Below are 14,998 nucleotides of genomic sequence, written 5' to 3'. Positions count from 1 at the left end.
TTTACAGATAATATTTTCAAAATGATTAGCCTTCCTACACTTGTGAATTTCCCGTCACCACATCTTAAGTGCAGTGTCTCAGATAAGGTCACTTTTAGTTACTTCCTTTGCTTAATATTTCCGTTACACATAGTAGATACTCCACAAATGTGAACTCAAATTGAATAATTAATATATGATTTTTCTATTAAGTGAAGAAAAACCTTTAATTTTTAGAGTATTAGGAGAATGATCAGGGACAGATTACATGGTATGACATAAACGAACTTTTACTTCTAAATTTTCTGTCATTTATTGAGAGTTTTGGTCATTCATTTTATTAAAAGACTATCTCAAGGAGCTGATTAGCCATAAGTTTTTTAAAAAATTCAACATATCAGGGCTTCCCTGGTGGCGCAGTGGTTGAGAGTCCGCCTGCCGATGCAGGGGACACGGGTTCGTGCCCCCGTCTGGAAAGATCCTGCATGCCGCAGAGTGGCTGGGCCCGTGAGCCATGGCCGCTGAGCCTGCACGTCCGGCGCCTGTGCTCTGCAACAGGAGAGGCTACAACAGTGAGAGGCCCGCGTACCACAAAAAAAAAAAAAAAAAAAAAAAAAAAAAAAAAATTCAACGTATCTCTATTAATTTCCTGATATCTGTATGATAGTGAACTTTTTCAAATAAAACATTTCATAAATCTAAAATTCTGTTCTGAAAGAAAGGATCTAGTCAACATGTTTGAAATTTTCAGACTCGCATAAAATCTGAAACAAACAAACAAATAAACCCAACCTAGGAAAGTTGAATGCAAACTTTCATTTGTAAAATCATAAGCTTTTCTGTTAAGCTACTTTTTATTCTCTTGGGAATATCCCACAACGTGTTTTATGGTTAAATAGACTGAGATAATCAGTTTCTCAAATATAGATGTTCTAATGGGAGTCCCAATCTTTCTAAGCACATAGCTATTCACATAGATGTCTCTGAGATTTTTGTGCTGAGAACTGATACAGGCATCTTTATCTCATTTTTGGTCTTTTTATATGATTTGTATTTTTATTTTTAAGTGTAATTTCCTTTCACTTCCTAAAAATTAGTGTAATGTGTACAAATAGTGATGCTTTTGGTATCTTTTAAAGGTGTTTACAGAGTGCCTCCCTAGGAGTGCCTAAGTTCCTCAGCCCTTTCACATCTGAAATGAACTGTGCGCTCTCAGAAGTCTCCTTGATTAAAAAATGTGTCTAAGGATTATAGATTCCATTTTTAAGAGCTTAATCCTTTTAAGATTAACTGGTGAGAGTAAATGAGCAGGCAGAGACTTAATGAGGACAGATCCATGGTGGAAACTTTGACGCTCCGCCCTCATCCCTTCCTTTGGTGATGTGTCCATCCCTGGGCAGCTAAGGCAATAGACCATGATGGCCTCGCGGCTGTGTCCCTCATCGGGCCTTGCCCTCGACCACAGGAAATTACCTCTTCCAAGGTTGTCCCCCTCCAACTGGGCACTTGGAACCAGTGACTGCTTGATGAGGGGATTTAAAGGCCCAACCCTCTTGCCCCAATTTGGGACATCTCTGCAGTCCCAGCTCCAGGACCCCCTGTACTCTTGTGGCAGCCTCCATTGAAACCACATTGTGGGTCACCTTCTCCCTCTACTCGATCTTGCCCCCTCCCTTCCTTACATGTGTATCTCCCCGGGCATCCCCATCTTCTAACAAACCATTTGCAGGCATCTCTCCATTGTAGAGAACATTTCCAGGGAACTCAGTCTGATAGACACCACTGTTGAATTTCCTAGTGATCTTTTAAGTTTTAGGAAGAAACAATTAGATGTCATGGAAGCAATGGGAAATTTTGGAGGCAATCAAAGGAAGTTTGGTTGGTGGGCTTACACTGAGGCTTAAAATAACATTTATGGGAGGATGAAGAAGCACAGAAGTGCCAGAGGAGATGGCACTATAGGGCAGTAAAGTTAAACAGAGACGGAAAATACTACAAGAAATCATTTATTATAGATTAAAAATTTTGATTTTTTTCTTTTAACATCTTTATTGGAGTATAATTGCTTTACAGTGGTGCGTTAGTTTTTGTTTTATAACAAAGTGAATCAGCTATACACATACATATATCCCCATATCTCTTCTGTCTTGCGTCTCCCTCCCACCCTCCCTATCCCACCCCTCTAGGTGGTCACAAAGCACCGAGCTGATCTCCCTGTGCTATGCAGCTGCTTCCCACTAGCTATCTGTTTTACATTTGGTAGTGTATATATGTCATTGCCACTCTCTCACTTCTTCCCAGCTTACCCTTCCCCCTCCCCGTGTCCTCAAGTCCATTCTCTACATCTGCATCTTTATTCCTATCCTGCCCCTAGGTTCCACAGAACCATTTTTGTTTTAAGATTCCATATTATATGTGTTAGCATGCGGTATTTATTTTTCTCTTTCTGACTTACTTCACTCTGTATGACAGTCTCTAGGTCCATCCACCTCACTACAAATAACTTAACTTTGTTTCTTTTTATGGCTGGGTAATATTCCATTGTATATATGTGCCACATCTTCTTTATCCATTCATCTGTTGATGGACACTTAGGTTGCTTCCATGTCCTGGCTATTGTAAATAGAGCTGCAATGAACATTGTGGTACATGACTCTTTTTGAATTATGGTTTTCTCAGGGTATATACCCAGTAGTGGGATTGCTGGGTTGTATGGTAGTTCTATTTTTAATTTTTTAAGGAACCTCCATACTGTTCTCCATAGTGGCTGTATCAATTTACATTCCCACCAACAGTGCAAGAGGGTTCCCTTTCTCCACACCCTCTCCAGCATTTATTGTTTGTAGATATTTTGATGATGGCCATTCTGATTGGTGTGAGGTGGTACCTCACTGTAGTTTTGATTTGCGTTTCTCTAATGATTAGTGATGTTGGGCATCCTTTCATGTGTTTGTGGGCAATCTGTATATCTTCTTTGGAGAAATGTCTATTTAGGTCTTCTGCCCATTTTTGGATTGGGTTGTTTGTTTTTTGAAATTGAGCTGCATGAGCTGCTTGTAAATTTTGGAGATTAATCCTTTGTCAGTTGCTTCGTTTGCAAATATTTTCTCCCATTCTGAGGGTTGTCTTTTCGTCTTGTTTATGGTTTCATTTGCTGTGCAAAAGCTTTGAAGTTTCATTAGGTCCCATTTGTTTATTTTTGTTTTTATTTCCATTTCTCTAGGAGGTGGGTCAAAAAGGATCTTGCTGTGATTTATGCCGTAGAGTGTACTGCCTATGTTTTCCTCTAAGAGTTTGAAAGTGTCTGGCCTTACATTTAGGTCTTTAATCCATTTTGAGTTTATTTTTGTGTATGGTGTTATGGAGTGTTCTAATTTCATTCTTTTATATGTAGCTGTCCAGCTTACCCAGAACCACTTATTGAAGAGGCTGTCTTTTCTCCATTGAATATTCTTGCCTCCTTTATCAAAGATAAGGTGACCATTTGTGCGTGGGTTTATCTCTGGGCTTTCTATCCTGTTCCATTGATCTATCTTTCTGTTTTTGTGCCAGTACCATCCTGTCTTGATTACTGTAGCTTTGTAGTGTTGTCTGAAGTCCAGGAGCCTGATTCCTCCAGCTCTGTTTTTCTATCTCAAGATTGCTTTGGCTATTTGGGGTCTTTTGTGTATCCATACAAATTGTGAAATGTTTTGTTCTAGTTCTGTGAAAAATGCCCTTGGTAGTTTGATGGGATTGCATTGAATCTGTAGATTGCTTTGGATAGCATAGTCATTTTCACAATATTGATTCTTCCAATCCAAGAACATGGTATATCTCTCCATCTGTTTGTATCATTTTTAATTTCTTTCATCACTGTCTTATAGTTTTCTGCATACAGGTCTCTTGTCACCTTAGGTAGGTTTATTCCTAGGTATTTTATTCTTTTTGTTGCAATTGTAAAAGAGGGTTTCCTTAATTTCTCTTTCAGATGTTTCGTCACTACTGTATAGGAATGCAAGAGATTTCTGTATCAGGAAATAGCATAAAATTTTGTGTCCTTCTACTTTACCAAATTCATTGATTAGCTCTAGTAGTTTTCTGGTAGCATCTTTAGGATTCTCTATGTATAGTATCATATCATTTGCAAACAGTGACAGGTTTACTTCTTCTTTCCGATTTGGATTCCTTTTATTTCTTTATCTTCTCTGATTGCTGTGGCTAAAACTTCCAAAACTATGTTGAAAAATAGTGATGAGAGTGGACAACCTTGTCTTGTTCCTGATCTTAGAGGAAATGGTTTCAGTTTTTCACCATTGAGAACAATGTTTGCTGTGGGTTTGTCATATATGGCCTTTATTATGTTGAGGTAAGTTCCCTCTTTGCCTACTTTCTGGAGGGTTTTTTTTTTTATCATAAATGGGTGTTATATTTTGTCAAAAGCTTTTTCTACCTCTATTGAGATTATCATATCGTTTTTCTCCTTCAGTTTGTTAATATGGTTTATGACATTGATTGATTTGCATATATTGAAGAATCTTTGCCTTCCTTGGATAAACCGAACTTGATCATGGTGTATGATCCTTTTAATGTGCTGTTGGATTCTGTTTTCTAGTATTTTGTTGAGGATTTTTGCATCTGTGCTCATCAGTGATACTGGCCTGTAGTTTTCTTTCTTTGGGACATCTTTGTCTGATTTTGGTATCAGGGTGATGGTGGCCTCGTAGAATGAGTTTGGGAGTGTTCCTCCTTCTGCTATATTTTGGAAAAGTTTGAGAAGGATAGGTGTTAGCTCATCTCTAAATGTTTGATAGAATTCACCTGTGAAGCCATCTGGCCCTGGGCTTTGGTTTGTTGGAAGATTTTTAATCACAGTCTCAATTTTAGTGCTTGTGATTGGTCTGTTTATTTTTTCTATTTCTTCCTGGTTCAGTCTCGGAAGGTTGTGCATTTCTAAGAATTTGTCCATTTCTTCCAGGTTGTTCAATTTATTGACATATAGTTGCTTGTTGTAATCTCTCATGATCCTTTGTATAGCTGTAGTGTCCATTGTTACTCCTCCTTTTTCGTTTATACTTCTGTTGATTTGAGTCTTCTCCCTTTTTTTCTTGATGAGTCTGGCTAATGGTTTATCAATTTTGTTTATGTTCTCAAAGAACCAGCTTTTAGCTTTATTGATCTTTGCTATTGTTTCCTTCATTTCTTTTTCATTTATTTCTGATCTGATATTTATGATTTCTTTCCTTCGCTAACTTTGTGTGGTTTTTTTCTTCTTTCTCTAATTGCTTTAGGTGTAAGGTTAGGTTGTTTATTTGAGATGTTTCTTGTTTTTTGAGGTAGGATTGTATTGCTTTAAACTTCCCTCTTAGAACTGCTTTTGCTGCATCCCATAGGTTTTGGGTCATCATGTTTTCTTTATCATTTTTTTCTAGGTATTTTTAAATTTCCTCTTTGATTTCTTCAGTGATCTCTTGGTTATTAAGTAGTGTATTGTTTAGCCTCCATGTGTTTGTATTTTTTACAGATTTTTTCCTGTAATTGATATCTAGTCTCATAGTGTCGTGCTCGGAATAGATACTTGATACGATTTCAATTTTCTTAAATTTACCAAGGCTTGATTTGTAACCCAAGATATGATCTATCCTGGAGAATGTTCCATGAGCACTTGAGTAGAATGTGTATTCTGTTGTTTTTGGATGGAATGTCCTACATATATAAATTATGTCTATCTTGTTTAATGTATCATTTAAAGCTTGTGTTTTCTTATTTATTTTCATTTTGGATGATCTGTCCATTGGTGAAAGTGGGGTGTTAAAGTCCCCTACTATGATTGTGTTACTGTCAATTTCCCCTTTTATGGCTGTTAGCATTTGTCTTATGTATTGAGGTGCTTCTATGTTGGGTGCATAAATATTTACAATTGTTATATCTTCTTCTTGGATTGATCCTTTGGTCATTATATAGTGTCCGACTTTGTCTTTTGTAATAGTCTTTATTTTAAAGTCTATTTTGTCTGATATGAAAATTGCTACTCCAGCTTTCTTTTGATTTCCATTTGCATGTAATATTTTTTTCCATCCCCTCACTTTCAGTCTGTATGTGTCCCTAGGTCTGAAGTGGGTCTCTTGTAGACAGCATATATATGGTTCTTGTTTTTGTATCCATTCAGCCAGTCTATTTCCTTTGGTTGGAGCATTTAATCCATTTACATTTATGGTAGTTATCAATATATATGTTCCTATTACTATTTTCTTAATTGTTTTGGGTTTGTTATTGTCTTTTCCTTCTCTCGTGTTTCCTGCCTAGAGAAGTTTCTTTAGCATTTGCTGTAAAGCTGGTTTGGTGGTGCTTAATTCTCTTAGCTTTTGCTTGTCTGTAAAGGTTTTAATTTCTCCATCGAATCTAAATGATATCCTTGCTGGGTAGAGTAGTCTTGGTTGTAGGTTTTTCCCTTTCATCACTTTAAGTATGTTCCGCCACTCCCTTCTGACCTGCAGAGTTTCTGCTGAGAGATCAGCTGTTAACCTTATGGGGATTTCCTTGTGTGTTATATGCTGTTTTTCCCTTGCTGCTTTTAATATTTTTTCTTTGTATTTAATTTTTGATAGTGTGATTAATATGTGTCTTGCCGTGCCTCTCCTTGGATTTATCCTGTATGGGACTCTCTGTGCTTCCTGGACTTGATTGATTGTTTTCTTTCCCAGATTAGGGAAGTTTTCAACTATAATCTATTCAAATATTTTCTCAGTCCCTTTCTTTTTCTCTTCCTCTGGGACCCCTATAATGTGAATGTTGGTGTGTTTAATGTTGTCCCAGAAGTCTCTGAGACTCTCCTCAATTTTTTTCATTCTTTTTTCTTTATTCTGCTCTGCAGTAGTTATTTCCACTCTTTTATCTTCCAGGTCACTTATCTGTACTTCTGCCTCAGTTTTTCTGCTATTGATTCCTTCTAGAGAGTGTTTTATTTCATTTATTGTGTTGTTCATCATTGTTTGTTTGCTCTTTAGTTCTTCTAGGTCCTTGTTAAATGTTTCTTGTATTTTCCCCATTCTATTTCCAAGATTTTGGATCACGTTTATTATCATTACTCTGAATTATTTTTCAGGTAGACTGCGTATTTCCTCTTCATTCGTTAGGTCTGGTGGGTTTTTACCTTGCTCCTTCATCTGCTGTGTGTTTCTCTGTCTTCTCATTTTGCTTAACTTACTGTTTTGGGGTCTCCTTTTCATAGGTTGCAGGTTCGTAGTTCCTGTTGTTTTTGGTGTCTTCCCCCAGTGGCTAAGGTTGGTTCAGTGGGTTGTGTAGGCTTCCTGGTGGAGGGGACTGGTGCCTGTGTTCTGGTGGATGAGGCTGGATCTTGTCTTTCTGGTGGGCAGGACCGCATCCGGTGGTGTGTTTTGGCATGTCTGTGACCTTATTATAAGTTTAGGGAGCCTGTCTGATAATGGGTGGGGTTGTTTTCCTGGCTTGCTAGTTGTTTGGCGTAGGGTGTCCAGCACTGTTGCTTGCTGGTCGTTGAGTGGAGCTGGGTCTTAGCGTTGAGATGGAGATCTCTGGGAGAGCTTTCGCTGTTTGATATTACGTGGAGTTGGGAGGTCTCTGGTGGACCAATGTCCTGAACTCGGCTCTCCCACCTCAGAGGCACTGGCCTGACATCCGGCTGGGGCACAAAGACCCTGTCAGCCACACAGCTCAGAAGAAAAGGGAGAAGAACAAAAAGAAAGAAAGAAAAATAATAAAATAAATTAACTTATTAAAACAAAGCATAAAAAAATTATTAAAAATGAAAAAATTAAAAAATAATTTAAAAAAGAAGAATGAAAGAAGAAAGTAACCAAACCAAAAACCAAATCCACCAATGATAACAAGTGCTAAAAACTATACTAAAAAAAAACCCCAAAACGGACAGACAGAACTGTAGGAGAAATGGTAAAAGCAAAGCTATACAGACAAAATCACACATAGAAACATACACATAGACACTCAGAAAAAGAGAAAAAAGGAAAAAAAATATATCTATATATAAAAAAATAAATGGAAGAGAGCAACCAAATCAATAAACAAATCTACCAATGATAATAAACTCTGAATACTAAACTAAGATAAACATAAAACCAGAAAGCAGTCAGTCGCATACAGCAAACCCAAGTCTACAGTTGCTCCCAAAGTCCACCACCTAAATTTTGGGATGGTTCGTTGTCTCTTCAGGTATTCCACAGATGCAGGGTACATCACCTTGATTGTGGAGATTTAATCCGCTGCTCCTGAGGCTGCTGGGAGAGATTTCCCTTTCTCTTCTTTGTTCGCACATCTCCTGGGGATCAGCTTTGGATTTGGCCCCACCTCTGCATGTAGGTCGCCTGAGGGCGTCTATTCTTTGCTCAGACAGGACGGGGTTAAAGGAGCAGCTGATTCGGGGCCTCTGGCTCACTCAGGCGGGGGGGGGGGGGGGGGGGGGGGGCACGGGGGGCGGGGCGAGCCTGCGGCGGCCGAGGCCAGCGTGACGTTGCACCAGCCTGAGGTGTGCTGTGTGTTCTCCTGGGGAAGTTGTCCCCGGATCACGGGCCCCTGGCAGTGGCGGGCTGCACAGACTCCCGGGAGGGATGGTGTGGATAGTGACCTGTGCTTGCACACAGGCTTCTTGGTGGCTGCAGCAGCAGCCTTAGCGTCTCATGCCGGTGTCTGGGGTCCGCACTGATGGCTGCGGTTTGCACCCATCCCTGGAGCTCGTTTAGACGGTGCTCTGAATCCCCTCTCCTCAGCACTCCGAAACAATGGTCTCTTGCCTCTTCGGCAGTTCCAGACCTTTTCCCAGACTCCCTTCTGGCTAGCTGTGGCGCACTAGCCCCCTTCAGGCTGTGTTCACGCTGCCAACCCCAGTCCTCTCCCTGAGGTCTGACCTCAAAATCCGAGCCTCAGCTCCCAGCCCACACCTGCCCCGGTGGGTGAGCAGACAAGCCTCTCGGGCTGGTGAGTGCTGGCCGGCACTGATCCCCCTGTGTGGGGGTCTCTCTGCTTTGCTCTCTGCACTCCTGTTGCTGCACTCTCCTCTGTGGCTCCAAAGCTTCCACCACCTCCACCCCCTGTCTCCACCAGTGAAGGGGCTTCCTAATGTGTGGAAATTTTTCCTCCTTCACAGCTCCCTCCCAGAGGTGCAGGTCCCACCACTATTCTTTTGTCTCTGTTTTTCTGTTTTCTTTGGTCCTACCCAGGTACTTGGGGAGTTTCTTGCCTTTTGGGAAGTCTCAGGTCTTCTGCCAACGTTCAGTAAGTGTTCTGTAGGAGTTGTTCCACATGTAGATGTATTTCTGAAATATTTGTGGGGAGGAAGGTGATCTCCACGTCTTACTCCTCCGCCATCTTGAAGGTCTCTAAAAATTTTACGTTTTTAAATAAGTATTAAAAAAAATCACCAAATGCTAATGTGGGAGGAGTCTTTTGTAGCTGCAGAATCACATTATGTCCTGGAGGTTCAAGTGCTGCAAAAAAATTAGTATAAAAGCACTTACCACTTACTATTCATGTACTATCTGATTGTAAAGATTAGGAAACGGTTTTTAACTGTCAAATGTAAGAATTTGGTGAATTAGGTTTTCCTTTATTACGGATCAGAGTATAAGGTCTTAAGGTGGTTGAATGTCTTGCCTAATAGCACATTTGCCTGGTGCATGAGTCAGTGAATAAGGCTGGGTGTTGAATGCCAATTCTGGATGTTTTCCTTACTCTTTATAGAGGAATGGAACTTACTTCAGGAAAGTTGCACAGTCTAATGAAACTTCTGAGGCTTTTGATTATTATTGTGGTTAAAGCCACTGTAGGTAAATGTGTTATTTTGACTTTAAAAAAAAAAGTAGAATGAACTTACAGGAATCTACTGTTAGGACGTAATAAAAAGTATGAACCAAATATGTATGTAGAATTGTTCATCACTCTGTTACTTTTAACAGGAACAACTAGCAATGGTTCAAATTTTCAACAATAGGGAAATGCTTAAATAATGATAGTAAACTCTCTGGGGCATTATGTAGTAATTTAAAGTGTTTTCAAAACATTTTGTGGTATGCATTAAAAATCAACTTTATTTTTAGAACCATTGTAGATTTATAGAAAAGTTGCACATGTAGTACAGAGAGTTCCCATATACCCAGCACCCTGCTTCCCCTATTATTAACAGCTTACATTACTGTGGTACATTTGTTACAATTAATGAACTGACACCAATATGTTATTACTAACTTAAAGTCCACACTTAATTCAGATCTCCTTAGTTTTTACCTAAAGTCATTTTTTTGTTCCAGGATCCCATTCAGGACACCATCTTGCACTTAGTCCTGTCTCCTTAAACTCCTATTGGCTGTGACACTTTCTCAGATTTTCCTTATTTTTGATGACCTTGATAAACTTGAGGAGTACTGGTCAATGTTTTGTAAAATGTTTCTCAGTTGGGGTTTGTTTGACGTTTTCCTGAGTAGTGGGTTAGTTATAGGCGTTGGGGAGAAAGACCACTGAGGTAAAGTGCCATTTTCCACATCTTGGTAAGGGTACATTTTATCCGCACGACTGACCACAGTTAATATGAACCTTGGTCACTAGGCTGAGGTGGTGTTTGGCAGGTTTCTCCTCTTTCACGTTATCCGTGCTCCCCCACTCCCCCTTCCTATGCTGTACTCTTTAGAAGGAAGTCACTATGCACAGCTTATGCTGAAGGAGTGGGATGTTATGTTCCACTTCTTTGAGGGTGGAGCATTTACGTAAATTATTTGAAATTCAGTGCAGGAGATTTGTCTAGTCTCCCCCATTATTTATTTATTCAATCATTTATTTCTATCAATACAGATTCATATATATTCCTATTATACTTTGTGTTGTAACTCAACACTGCTTTCTTTACATTTTTACTCATTGTTTCCGCTTTGGCAATTGAGAGCTCTTTCAGTTGGCCCCTGTGTCCCTTTGACGTGCTCCAGTCATTGTGTGTTGTTTGTTTTCTTGAGTACTTCTTTACTTCCTTACTGTAAGATGCTCCAGGCTCATCTTGTATGTTTCCTGCCCTAGTCCTAGGAATTGCCATTTCTCCAAGAATCCCTTGTTCCTTTTATTGGAGAATGGTATTAGAAACCAAGATCTGGGCACTAGGTGTGCTCATTGCTATTGGGAAGCATTTTTTAATGGCATAAAACAGTGTTTATTATAATCTGAAATTTTAAAAACATATAAAACTGGATATGTGAGATGAATTGTGTGTGTATACAAGCTATAAATGTTAAGTCCATAGAAAAATAAAGGAAAAATACCAAATGTCAGCAGTTCATTTATCAAAGTATTGTAAGGTTTTTGTTTTTTTATACCTTTCTTTTTTCTCCCTAAGTTCTGGATCATGAATCTCATACCTTGCAATTCAAAAAAAAAGGTAGCTAGTGTTTTCTTAACATTAAATTATTAAAAAAAATAAAATGAGGCAGATCTTATTAATGTTACTGTCTCACCAGACTGTCCTTGTAGTAATCATTAAGCTCCTATGTCCTACAAGTTCTCATTATATACACCAGGAATTGAACCAGAAGCTGTTATCAACATCTGTTTTGAGGAGAATTTGAGGATGATTAATATAATGATGGAAATTTCACAGCAAACAACAAGATTGTGAAATGTCCTTACCAGTATTGAAGTGATTCAAGAAGGTTATTAACTTCTGATGTCAGGGTTTCTTAACCTTCAGGAACTCATAGTTACTGTCATATCTACTTACCACCTGTACAATATTTATTTAATAGTTGTCTGTAAATTGATTTTTTTAAACTTTAGATGCATTTAAGAAAAACTTTTTCACAGCCCTAAGTAAAAATCTCATGTCATGAATGGAATGTAAACGTAAAACAAAACACAATGGAACAATAGAACAAAACAATGTTATTAAAGTTAAAAAATAAAGTGAAGGTTGCCCTGATGTAAAATCAACACGTACATATGGCTAAAATGTCCTGCATGATCTTGGACCCTATTTTACCTCCTCATCTTGGGTCTTCTTGCTCCCTCCCGTTGAGCCATGCTATTCTTACTTTAGAGCTTTTTAATCATAACCCTCCCTGCCTTGTTGTTTTTCTTGTGTGGGGAATGTTTAGATAATGCCTGCTCACTTGCCAGCTATGAGCTCATCCTCAGAGAAGCCAATCCTGGTCTTCTTGACTCACTCAAATCCCCAGGGATAGCTCTCTCCTTTACATACTCTGTTTTGTTGCACTGTTCCCAACTGCAGTGTTGTAGTAGTGAGGTTATTTGATTGCCCATCTTTATTTTTCCTCAGTGAGGGTGTGGATCTGTCCTCACTGTTGTTTTCCCAGAATGTTGGCTAGTGCGTGGCCTGCAACAGGAACTCACTAAATATTGAAATAAATGAATAAGTGAATCCAACAGTCCCAGGGTTTTGACATTTAAATTAGCGAATTCCAAACATTCCTTGTGAGTATGGTTTTCTTCTCTGCACCCAACTTGTTTCTCTCCCAGGTAATGTTAAATTTGACTAAGCAATAATGAAGGGTAGGGAATAACAGCCAATTAGTTTTTGTACCCCTCAGAAGGATTTTGAGGTTCAGACCTTTGACCCCTCCTTAGCTAATGCCATTCCAGCTATTTCCCAAATCAGTGGCCTAACTTTCACATACAGTACCTGTAATATGACAAAGCTGTAGCTTCAGCACATTAAAATATATGCATAACTATTAAATTAGGGAAAAGGATATTATGTATTGGGTTGGCCAAAAAGTGCCTTCGGTTTTTAAGTAAAAATAAAAGACACATTTTTCATTTTCACCAAGAACTGTATTGAACAACATATTCAACCTTTTGTTCCACTACTGTCTGCCATTTTTCAGGCAACTTCATAATTCCACCTTCCGAAAACTTTTTATCTTTTTGAGCAAAGAATTGTTCCAGGTGCCATTTATGGTCTTCCAGGGAATTGAAATTTTTTCCATTAAGAGAATTTTGTAAAGACCGAAATAAATGGAAATCCAAAGGTGCAATGTCTGGTGAATATGGTGGATGAATCAAAACTTCCCAGCCAAGCTGTAATAGTTTTTGCCTGGTCATCAAAGAAACATATGGTCTTGCGTTATCCTGATGGAAGATTATGCGTTTTCTGTTGACTGATTCTGGACGCTTTTCGTCAAGTGCTGCTTTCAGTTGGTCTAACCGGATGCAGTACTTGTTGGCATTAATCATTTGGTTTTCCGTAAGGAGCTCATAATAGAGGACTCCCTTCCAATCCCACCATATACACAACTTCACCTTCTTTAGATGAAGACTGGCCTTTGGTGTGGTTGGTGGTGGTTCACTTTGCTTGCCCCACGATCTCTTCCGTTCCACATTGCTGTACAGTATCCACTTTTCATTGCCCGTCATAATTTGTTTTAAAAATGGAGCATTTTCTTTACGTTTCAGTAGAGAATAGCGTGCGGAAATATGGTCGAGGATGTCTCTTTCGCTTAACTTACATGGGACCCAAACATCAAAGGGATTAACATAACCAAGCTGGTGCAAATGATTTTCAGCGCTTGATTTGCATATTTTGAGTATGTCGGCTATCTCCCGCATGGTATAATGTTGATTGTTCTCAGTGTCTCGATTTGATTGCTATCAACTTCAACTGGTCTACCCGACCGTGGAGCATAGTCCAGCGTGAAATCTCCAGCATGAAACTTCTCAAATCACTTTTGACATGTTCAATCAGTCACAGCACCTTCTCCATACACTGCACAAATCTTTTTTTGCGTTTCAGTTGCGTTTTTACCTTTCTTGAAATAATAAAGCATAATATGCCGAAAATGTTGCTTTTTTCTTCCATCTTCAATATTAAAATGGCTACGCAAAAATTCACCAATTTTGGTAAGCCTTTTTTAAAATGCACGCCGATATGACAGCTGTCGCATACAGTCTAACAAAATTGTTTTGAATGAAGTTAAAGACAACTAAGTGCTGCTAGAGCCATCTTATGGAAAAAACTGAATGAACCTTTTGGCCAACCCAGTATCCCCTAAAATCATTTTGCATATCCCCAATGGCATGCGTATCAGGCTGTGAGCCACACTGACTTTAGTGATTTGCATAGTAAAAGAAGGGTGAAGTTATTAAATTATGCATTTTTTAAAGAACTTATTTAGTTATGCATTTTATTTTATTAAGAAATCACATTTTTTTTAATTGAAGCATAGTTGATTTATAGTATTGTGTTAGTTTCAGGCGTACAGCAAAGTGATTCAGTTATATATTTCTATATTCTTTTTTTGATTCTTTTCCATTATAGTTTATTAGAAGATATTGAAAAGAGTTCCCTGTGCCTGTGCTGTACAGTAAATCCTTGTTGTTTATTTTATATATGGTAGTGTACATCTGATAATCCCATACTCCCAATTTATCCTTCCCTCTCTTCCCCTTTGGTAACTATAAGTTTGTTTTCTTGTTTTAAAAAATAAATTTATTTATTTTTGGCTGCATTGGGTCTTCATTGCTGTGCATGGGCTTCCTCTAGTTGTGGTGAGTGGGGGCTACTCTTCGTTGCGGTGTGCAAGCTTCTCCTTGCAATGGCTTCTCTTGTTGTGGAGCACGGGCTCTAGGCGCGCGGGCTTCAGTAGTTGTGGCTCACGGGCTCTAAAGCACAGGCTCAGTAATTGTGGCACATGGGCTTAGTTGCTCCGCGACATGTGGGATCTTCCCGAACCAGGGCCCAAACCCGTGTCCCCTGCATTGGCAGGCGGATTCTTAACCACTGCATCAGCAGGGAAGTCCCTATAAGTTTGTTTTCTATGTCTGTGAGTCTGTTTCTGTTTTGTAAATAAGTTCATTTGTACTATTTTTTTACATTCCACTTAGAATTGATATCATATAATATTTGTCTTTCTCTGTCTGACTTAGTATCTCTAGGTCCTGAAATCATGTTATTACAGTCATAGTTATACAGGTTTTTTTTTTTTTTCTCCTTCTCTTTTTAGTCCTATTTCTGAAGAGTTATATTAGTTAAGGTCCAATAAGGAAAGCACAAACC

At 38.9% G+C, this 14,998-nt stretch overlaps 1 protein-coding gene across 1 annotated transcript in view; it reads left to right on the top strand.

Moving 5' to 3' along the window:
- The window catches only part of MCTP1 (multiple C2 and transmembrane domain containing 1), a 534,361-nt gene that overhangs the window by 20,689 nt on the left and 498,674 nt on the right, over window positions 1-14,998 (top strand). The gene's annotated exons all lie outside the window — the stretch shown is intronic.

Source organism: Monodon monoceros, unplaced genomic scaffold (genome assembly GCF_005190385.1).
Source record: "Monodon monoceros isolate NGI ecotype Baffin Bay Population unplaced genomic scaffold, NGI_Narwhal_1 Super_Scaffold_12, whole genome shotgun sequence".
Taxonomy (NCBI): domain Eukaryota; kingdom Metazoa; phylum Chordata; class Mammalia; order Artiodactyla; family Monodontidae; genus Monodon; species Monodon monoceros.
Note: the sequence above shows the minus strand (reverse complement) of the source record. Positions and strands in the feature narration are given on the sequence as shown.